This window comes from Macadamia integrifolia, chromosome 6 (genome assembly GCF_013358625.1).
Source record: "Macadamia integrifolia cultivar HAES 741 chromosome 6, SCU_Mint_v3, whole genome shotgun sequence".
In the NCBI taxonomy this organism is placed as follows: Eukaryota; Viridiplantae; Streptophyta; class Magnoliopsida; order Proteales; family Proteaceae; genus Macadamia; species Macadamia integrifolia.
Genome location: NC_056562.1, coordinates 25,084,023 through 25,094,326, shown reverse-complemented (window position 1 = coordinate 25,094,326; position 10,304 = coordinate 25,084,023).

The window sequence follows — 10,304 nt, the reverse complement described above, 5'->3', positions numbered from 1 at the left end:
GATTCAACTGATTTATTTTTTATTTTCTCTGCTAGTTGATTTAGATTATTAGTTTGCCGATGGTCATGCCGCAGGTGGACTGCAATCTAAATTTCTTTTCTTCTATGGTATCATTTTGTATTACATTCATTATTTTCTAATAATATTCTTTGCTGAAGAGATGCTCAATAAATAATCCACTTCTTTTTTAAGATGCATGTGTCGAAGAAAGAATATTTGATTATTATTGAATATAAACCTAGAGCAAGTGGTATGCTTTGTAAATAGTTTACAAAATGATTTAAAACTTGGAGTGTTACTTTTTTTTTTGTTTAATGTCAACAAAGTATATATTAAGCCAAAAAAGAATGAGAGATTGGTCGAAGCCATACAAAATACAATTAACGAAAAAACCCAACCTCCTACTCCATCTTTGGCATTGCTATTAGTATAGAAGGAAGCTAGGACATTATCAAATAGCCACCCCAAGGGTCCCTAAAGGTCACATGAACTGGTATCTTAGTTTTCTAGTTGTATCCCAACTTATATCATCAATAGAGAACCTTGGAGGAGTCTCCCAAATGGAGAAGCTCTAATTGTTGTCGCATGTTCTGCAAGGCCATCAACAACACAGTTTACTTCATGGTAGCAGTGTTCAATCTTCTATTGGATCCTGTCCAAGTAGTTTGTAAGAGAAAGCCAGTTTGTCTAAAGAAGCACCATGGAATTGACTTCCTAGCAATATACCAAAAAATTGCTTTGGAATCTGTTGCTGCCAAAAATCCGTATGAGCTGACCTGCACAAGCACAGATGGCAGAGGCCCGGAGCTTTGTCCGGGGTTAGTCCTCCGACGCTCAAGTTAGGGATTGGCCGCACAGTTTTTGTATAGGAGCAATGGTGTGGGTATTGATGCTTACCTCATTCCTTCCTCTCGGGCCCTCTTATATAGCTCTTAGGGTTTAGAGTTTTCCCTTTCCTTCCAAGAGTCCTTCTTGGGTCCACCTTCTTCCCTCTTAGAGTTCCAATCGAAGATGTCCTATCCTCGGTTGGCGGGGAATATTCTCTTCACGCAGGTTACATGGTAGAGTCATTGCAATCCCTATCTGGTGGGCGACACGTGTCCCTACCCTACTGAGCGATCGATTTGGCCATATCAGGAGCCCCCTTACTCCCGCTAGGAGACTCTTCCTGTGGGAGTAACCAAATTTTTTGTAATAAATTTTTTTTTTTACCCTCGGCCTTATTCCTTCGGCTTTAGCCTTTGCTTGCGACCGAGGCCTGCGCTCAGCCGAGGTAAAGACCTTCGGCCAGCTCGGACCGGCCTTACACATGCGTTCAACCGAGGTGGGGACCTTCGGTCTGGTTCGCTCGGCCTTGCCCTGAGCCCCCAGCCGAGGTGAAGGCCTTCGGCCAGGTGTGTTCGGCTCGGCCTAGATATGAGCCCCCAACCGAGGTGAGGACCTTCGGGCAGGTTCGTTCGGCTTTGGCCGAACTCCCAATCGAGAGGGGGACCTTCGGTCAGGTCCGTTCGGCTTTGGACGAACTCCCAACCGAGAGGGGGACCCTCGATCAGGTCTGTTCGGCTTTGGCCGAACTCCCAACTGAGAGGGGGACCTTCGGTCAGGTCTGTTCGGCTTTGGCCGAGCTCCCAACCGAGAGGGGGACCTTTGGTCAGGTCCGTTTGGCTTTGGCCGAGTTCCCAACCGAGAGGGGGACCTTAGGTCAGGTCCGTTCTGCTTTGGCCGAACTCCTAACCGAGAGGGGGACCCTCGGTCAGGTCTGTTCGGCTTTGGCTGAACTCCCAATCGAGAGGGGCACCTTCGATCAGGTCTGTTCGGCTTTGGCCGAGCTCCCAACCGAGTGGGGGACCTTCGGTCAGGTCCGTTCGGCTTTGGCCGAACTCCCAACCGAGAGGGGGACCTTCGGTCAGGTTCGTTCGGCTTTGATGGAACTCCCAACCGAGAGGGGGACCCTCGGTTAGGTCTGTTCGGATTTGGCCGAACTCCCAACTGAGAGGGGGACCCTCGGCCAGGTCTATTCGGCTTTGGCCGAACTCCCAACCGAGAGGGGGACCTTCGGTCAGGTCTGTTCGGCTTTAGCCGAACTCCCAACCGAGGTGAAGACCTTCGGTTAGGTCTGTTCAGCTTTGGCCGAACTCCCAACAGAGAGGAAGACCTTCGGTCAGGTCTGTTCGGCTTTGGTCGAACTCCCAACCGAGAGGGGGACCTTCGGTCAGGTCTGTTCGGCTTTGGCAGAACTCCCAACCGAGAGGGGGACCTTCGGTCAGGTCTGTTCAGCTTTGGCCGAGCTCCCAACCAAGAAGGGGACCTTTGGTCAGGTCCCTTCGGCTTTGGTCGAACTCCCAACCGAGAGGGGGACCCTCAGTCAGGTCTGTTCGGCTTTGGCCGAACTCCCAACCGAGAGGGGGACCTTCGATCAGGTCTGTTTGGCTTTGGTCGAACTCCCAACCGAGAAGGGGACCTTCAGTCAGGTCCGTTTGGGCGTAAACCTCGAGGGCTCGTACTCTGACATCGTGGCGCCATTAATGCTTGGGTAGTTGTACCGTTTTTCTCCCCATCTATAAAGTGTAGGGGTCCATTTGTGGGGCACTTTTCTTTTTCCTTCGGAGAGCTTACCTTCAGTCTCGGTGTTCCTTTCGAAGAGCTCACCCTCGTCTCGATTTCCCTTAGTTTAGCGACACCCAAGAGTAAGTTCATGTCTTGTTCATCAGGCTACAGTCCATCGTCCTCCGAGAGGACGAAGTCTAACCGTAGGCGTCGGAGTCCAGGGGAGGTCCGAGGGATGTCCTCAGATTCCACCGACTTGCCCTCTTCCTGCGACTCATCGTCCGCGGCCTCTCCATCTGGGTCTGAGGGTGGCTCAAACGACATAGGATTTAGGGAGAGGGTGCTCGATTCCCTAGCGCAGACCCAGGAACCCTTAGAGGTGGAGGCTCTCCACATCGTATCCACGATGGATGAGCCAGAACTGGAGGAGCTCAGGGCCTCCTTCGGTGTCTCGGACGCTTTCGAGCTCCGGCTGCCCAGACCATCTGACCGAGCCAGCTATCGGAACTCCGAGGAGCTGTGCTTATATATGGAGGCGTTCAAGGCCGGCCTTCGGCTTCCCCTCCATTCCTTCTTCACCCGAGTGTTTCGGCACTATGGGATATGTCTGACCCAGCTGACGCCGAATGGGTGGCGGCAGTTGTTCAGCTTCATCATCCTTTTCTCAAGGCACCAGAGGCCTCTTTCCCTACCCCTCTTCATCAACTGCTTCTTCCTTCAGGCCTGCAAGGGGCTTTCGGGTTGGTACTACTTCTACCCCCGGAAGGACCTTCGACTTCTGAGTGGTTACCCGACGTCAATCCACGGGTGGAAGGAGAAGTTCTTCTTCGTGAAGTCTTCTGAGGGGGTGCCCTTCGACACCGTCTGGGACATCCCCGACCTTAGGGGCAGATGCAGAGTCATTGGCGATGGCGAGGCGGCAAGAAACATGTCCTCCAGTTGAGGCTAATTGCCTCAAGTCCGACGCCATACTGTTCTAATTCGGGCTTAGCCCGAGTGAGTTGGGCTAGCCTCAGCTTGTTTCCCTCGGGTGTCGGTGCTTCATACTGACTCCTTTCATTTCTTTTTGGCAGTGCAAGTCTCTAGGGACAAGGCAAGGGATGCCGCAGCGGCAAGGCAAGCTCAAATCAGGGAGGCCAGGGCGCGGGACCCCCAACAGCACCCGAGGCTGAAGCGGAAGGAGAAGAAGGGGCCATCCTCAGAGACCCCGAAGAAGAGGCCCAGAGTCGAGGGGTCGAGCACCAAGGCAGTCCAGGCCCTCGCTGCACCGGGCCATGACATGCCTACCTAAGACCCCTCCCCCGCCGCGGACTTCAGAGGCTCGAGGGTGGCGAACGTAAGGGCTGAAGTGGGGTTTGCCCTTCAGTGGTCGGTCAAGGAAGACGACAAGCTGGCAGTCGGGCGCGTTGCTCGTGAACTGGTTATGAAGGGCAATCTTCCCCGAGACACCGCCGAGGCTCAACAGCAAGGGACGGCGGCCATGATAACAAACGCTTGCATCTTCATGGCTGGAGTAAGCTTCGGTCCCCTAATCCTTGTTTTATTTTTCAACCAAACATTTTGACCTTCGGTGTCTCATGTAGGCACACAATCAAATGGGTCAACTGGCGGCTCGGGATGAAGCTATGTGCCGAGACCTCGAGGTCATTGAACGGGAAAAGGTGGCCCTGGAGAATGAACGCTCGGTCCTCCTCGAGAAGGTGGAGCACCTAGAGACGGATCTCCTCGCACTCAGGGAATGCGAACGGAAGCTCGCGGAGCTGAAGTCACAGATGAAGGCAAGGGTCCAGGAGGCCGAGGCCCGAGGGGTCGAGAAGTATAGGTCCTCCGAGGACTTTTGGGAGGAGATCAAACGTGCCATCGCCCCTGGGTTCACGATGGGCACGACCAAGGTACGAGACTGGGTCCTCGAGCGTTACCTAGGGGTCTCCTTCGAGGATAGCAGGCTCATCTTCGAAGAGGAGGATATTGAGGTGGCCCCATCAGCCATCGAGGTTGCCGATGCCGACGGCGGAGGCTGCAGTGAGGAGGGTGAGGTTCAGTTGCAACGAGAGGTCCCTCTGACTCCCGGCCATGGCGGTTCAGATCAGGAGACCCACCCTGCCGAAGAAGAGGTCATGAACCCGACGGACACCCCTTGAAGTCACCCCGGGTCTCGGCTCAGACAGCTCTTTGTTTTTGATGAGCCTTCGGGCTTCTTGTAATCTTGGCCTTCGGGCCTTCTCTTGTAGCCACGGCCTACGGGCCTTCATATGTAGTCTCAGCCTTCGGGCCTTCTTATGTAATCCCGGCCTTCGGGCCTTATCAATGTAATCTCGGCCTTCGGGCCTTATCAATGAATGCACTTCTTTTCGTTTGCTTCCACTTTTTCTTGTTCTTTCGGCTAAGTTGATCTTTAGCCCGTAGGTAGGCACGAGAAGCAGAAACCCATTGTTGGTAGCCTAAGGATCTGTACGTCCACTTTAGCATGGCTCGGCCTCTCTCCCTCGGTTTACCCAATAGGTTTCCCGACTTCGAGGGCTATGGACTTGAGGGATCTTGAATAACTGGTTTTCACCAAGTGTTCCCCCTCAGCTTTGGCCGAAGGATCTCTTAAACACTGGTATTGATTCGAAGATCTAATGACCGAGGGCAGGTCCTTCGACCGTCGTCACTCCCTACCGAATTGGGGACCTTCATTCAAGTCCCCTCGGTTGTTGGCCTGAGCCCCCGACCGAGGTGAGGACCTTCGGTCAGCTCGGCTCGGCCTTTGCCTGAGCCCCCAACCGAGGTGAGGACCTTCGGTTAGTTCGGCTCGGCCTTTGTTGAGCCCCCGACCGAGGTGAGGACCTTCGGTCAACTTGGATCGACCTTCACATGAGCCCCTGATCGAGGTGAGGACCTTCGATCAGTTCGGTTGGGCCTTTGCTGAGCCCCCGACCGAGGTGAGGACCTTCGGTCAGCTTGGCTCGGCCTTCGCATGAGCCCCCGACCGAGGTGAAGACCTTCGATCAGATCAGCTCGGACTTTGCCTGAGCCCCCGACTGAGGTGAGGAACTTCGGTCAGCTCGGCTCGGACTTCGCATGCGCCCCCGATCGAGGTGAGGACCTTCGACTGTATCCGTTCAGTAGAGTTAAGGTCACCAAACAGGAGAATTCCTCTCAATTGCCGTAAACCAGCTTTCGTATTTTCAATGAATAAGATCCTCCAGAGTTTAGGATGAGGAATTACAACTTAAGTGCATGAGAGCAAAAATTGCAAAGACTACAAAAAACAAGTGTGCTTACTACTTCTACTGATAGAATTTTCTTAAGTTCTTAGAGTTCCACGATCGGGGTACCCTTTCTCCCCCCGTAGTCTCCAAGTGATAGGACCCTGGTCGTATTACCCTCGAGACTCTGTAGGGACCTTCCCAATTTGGAGCTAGCTTCCCTTGATGTCTTAGGTCTGATACTTCAGCCCTTCTGAGGATGAGGTCACCCATTCTGAACTTGTTCTTTCGAACTTTGGTGTTGTAGTGCCTCGCAACCCTCTATTGGTAAGCGGCCATCCTTTCTTGCGAGGTGTCCCTGACTTCGGCCAAGAGGTCCAAATTTGGTCGGAGCCCTCCATCGTTTTCCTCTTCATTGTAGTACTGAATCCGATGAGTTACGACCCCTATCTCCACTGGAAGCACAGCTTCAGTGCCGTAGGTTAAAATGAAGGGTGTTTCTCCGGTGGCCGATCTCTCCGTTGTCCGGTAGGCCAAAAGGATATGGTGTAACTCGTCTTCCCATAGTCCTTTGGCGTCATCCAGTCTCTTCTTTTTTCCTTGAAGCAATGTACGGTTGGTTACCTCTGTCTGCCCGTTGGTCGGTGGATAACCAACAGAGATTTTCCTGTGGTTAATGCCGAGGGCATCACAGAACAAGCCAAAAGTCGGATTAGCGAAGTGAGTTCCATTGTCCATCACCACAACCCGAGGGATTCTAAACCTATAGACTACAGCCCTTTGGAAGAAGTCCCTTACGTTCTTTTCGGTTATCATCGCCGGGGCTTCGACTTCTGCCCACTTCGTGAAGTAGTCCACCACCACCACGACAAACTTCCTTTGTCTTGTGGCCAGGGGGAATGGGCCTAGGATTTCGATTCCCCACATGGCGAATGGTACTGGGGTCGATAGAGATGAGAGCTCGGTAGAGTGTAGCCTAGGAATGGGGGCGAACATCTGGCACTTGACGCACTTCTTGACTAATGATTCCGCGTCCTTCCTCATTGTCGGCCAGTACAGACCCTGCCTTAGCACCTTATGTGCCAAGGCCCGGGCTCCTAGGTGTTGGCCGCATATCCCCTCATGCACCTCCCGGAGTGCGTACTCACCATCGACGGAATCTAGACACTTGAGGTACAGCATGGTGAACCCTATTTTGTACAGTGTCTCGTCCTTCAGAAGGAAGCGTGCTGACCTCATTCGTACTTTCCTTGCCTCGTCCCTATTCTCTTGGAGCTTTCCTTCCTTGAGGTATTCGGTTATGGCATCCATCCAGCTTTGGCCGTGTTCGCCTACAGGTAATACCTCTCAGGGTTTTTCGGTACTTGGTTGTGATAGTACTTCGAAATACACCGATCGTCCAAGGTCTGCGAAGTCGGAGGTGGCCAGCTGTGACAGTGCATCTGCACTAGCATTCTCTTCTCGTGACACCTGCCTTACCTCGAATTCCTTGAAGGCCGATATTCTTTCTCGCACCGTCTTCAAGTACTCTGCCATCCTTTGTTCTTTGGCTTCGTAGTCTCCATTCACCTGTCGTACCACGAGCTGTGAGTCACTATACACCACCAGCTCTTTCACCATCAAAGCCCGAGCTAGATTAATTCTGGCTATTAACGCTTCGTATTCTGCTTCATTGTTGGAGGCGTCGAAGTCAAACCGCAGGGCGTATTCTATCTTGAAACCCTCGGGGCTGACTAGCATGATTCCTGCGTCGCTTCCTGCACTGCTGGAAGCGCCATCCACGTACAATGTCCAAGCCTTTTCTCCTCGGTTCTCAGTAAACTCCTGGGGTCCTCAGGGAGCGTCGTCTCGGCGATGAAGTCTGTGAGGGCCTATGCTTTAATTGGGGTTCTCAGTTTGTACTGGATGTCAAATTCTCTCAACTCTATGGCCCAGTTTACCAGGCGACCGGACATATCCGGCCGTTGCAGTATCTTCTTCAGGGGCTGGTCTGTGAGTACGCATACCGTATATGATTGAAAATATGACCTCAGCTTTCTTGCCGTTATCACTAGGGCATACGCCACTTTCTCTGCCTTTCTGTATCTTGTTTCGGCATCTAGAAGGGTTCGACTGACATAGTATATTGGCCGTTGTTGCCTTCCTTCTTCCTTCATCAGTACTGTGCTTACCGCCACTGCTGATACAGCAAGGTATAGCTACAAGGTATCCCCGGTGTTCGGCTTCGTCAGCAGCGGGGGTGCGGCCAAGTACTCCTTCAATTGTTCGAAGGACTTTTCGCACTCCTCCGTCCATTCGAACTTTTTGGTCCCTTTCAATGCTTTGAAGAAGGGGAGGCATCTGTCTGTAGACCGAGACATGAATCGCCCAAGAGCGACGACCCGACCCGTTAGTTCCTGGACTTGCTTCACATTCTGGGCTAACCTCATATCCCGAATGGCTTGTATTTTGATCGGGTTGGCCTCAATTCCTCTCTCTGAGACGATGAAGCCGAGGAACTTTCCCGAGGCTACTCCGAATGCACACTTTGCTGGGTTTAGCTTCATGCCGTACCGTCTCAGCACCTGGAACGCCTCTTCTAAGTCTTGGATGTGTCGTTCCGCCTTTAGGCTTTTTACGAGCATATCGTCCACATAAACCTCTATGGTTTTACCAATCATCTCTTTGAAGATTTTATTCACCAACCTTTGATAGGTGGCCCCTACGTTTTTTAGCCCAAAAGGCATGACCTCATAGCAGTACAGCCCTCCCTCGGTTACGAAGGATGTTTTCGGGACATCGACCTCGAACATCTTGATCTGATTGTACCCCGAGTATGCATCCATGAAGCTCAACGCCTCGTATCCTGCCATGGCATTGATGAGGAGGTCTATTTTTGGCAGGGGGTGTGCGTCCTTCGGGCAGGCCTTATTCAGGTCGGTGAAGTCGATGCAGATTCTCCACTTTCCATTTGCTTTCGGGACCATCACCACGTTGGATATCACTCCGGGTATTGGATCTCGCGGATGAACTGGGCCTTCAGCAGCTTCTCCACTTCCTCGTCTATTTTCTGCTGCCTTTCGGGGCCAAAAGTTCTCTTCTTCTGCTGCACCGGCTTCTTCATAGGGCTAACATTCAGATGATGCTATTACCTCTTGATCTATTCTGGGCATATCCGAAGCCGACTAGGCGAAGACGTCAGCGTTGTTTTGGAGGAATGAGACGAGTCTTTCTCGCTGTAGCCTTGGCATGGTAGCCCCAATCTGAAATTACCGAGCGTTATCCCCCTCTTCGGCTTCAACTTGCACCAAATCCTCGGTTGGCTCCCCCTATTGATAACTGGCATCATCGCGCAGATCCTCTATTGGGAGCGCCTCGCCCGCCTTTTCTTTTCCCTACAAGGTAGTGGAGTAACACCTCCGGGATGCCTCCTGATCACCCCGACATTCCCCGACACTGTTCTTGGTTGGGAATTTCATCTTGAGATGGGGTGTGGAGACGACAGCCTTTAGTAGGTTCAATCCAACCCTTCCTAGTATGGCATTGTATGCCGAGGTAATACCTACTACCAGGAAGTTGATCATGACCGACACTTGGCGATCCCCGGTGCCGGCTTTTACTGGCAACTCAATCGATCCTTCCACCTTCACTGGGACGCCAGAGAATCCTTACAACGGGTGTTCGACTTTCTTTAACTTTCCCTCGTCCAGGCCCATCTTCCGGAAAGCTTCAAGGAACAGGATATCAGCTGAGGTGCCGTTATCCACTAAGATCCTCTTCACTTTGCAATCCGTTATGGTCATGGTGACAACCAGGGCATGGTCGTGCGGAGTGTATACTCCTTCTAGATCATCATCTGATAAGGAAATTGTCACACCCCGTTCACACCGAACCGGGCCAATGATCGGGTTAACACCGGTTAACCCAAACCTGCCAGGATCATCTGATACTGTATTCCACCACAACATACACACAACTAATAAAAGCTTATCAGATCAGCAGAAGACTAGGTTTACCTGTGAATATTCCCATAATACTTGATACCCGAATTGTGATACAATAGTTATATACATGTGGGCCCGAAGGCATGATATTTACATAATAAAAGTACAATTCACATATCAAGTACATAAAGGAAACCATCAAAATCAGAGTATACAGCTCGGCTCGGTATCAAAGGCTAGAGCTCAGCTCGGCATCAAGGGATGAGCCCAGCTCGACATCACATGGTAGAGCTCAGCTCGGCCTCAAAAGTGGAGCTCAGCTCGGTCATCAGAACTGCAGTCCCGCAGCACAACTCTCGCACGGGCAATCAGTGTCGTGCTCTAACTCCTCAGGGGCCCACCAGTCCTCTTCAGGAAACTCAACCGTGGGACCCGACCCGTGCTCTTCAGATGAATGACCTGTAAAATCATCTAAAAAGGGGGTGCACACGTGGGATGAGCTCACTAGCTCAGTAAGTGGAAAGATAGACCACACAGCAGTCCACACAGCAAAACACAATCATATGCACTATATGCTATGCAATACATTTTAAATCACATCCACCTAAGCAACATTACTAAGTCTTTGGTTTAGTGCTACTAC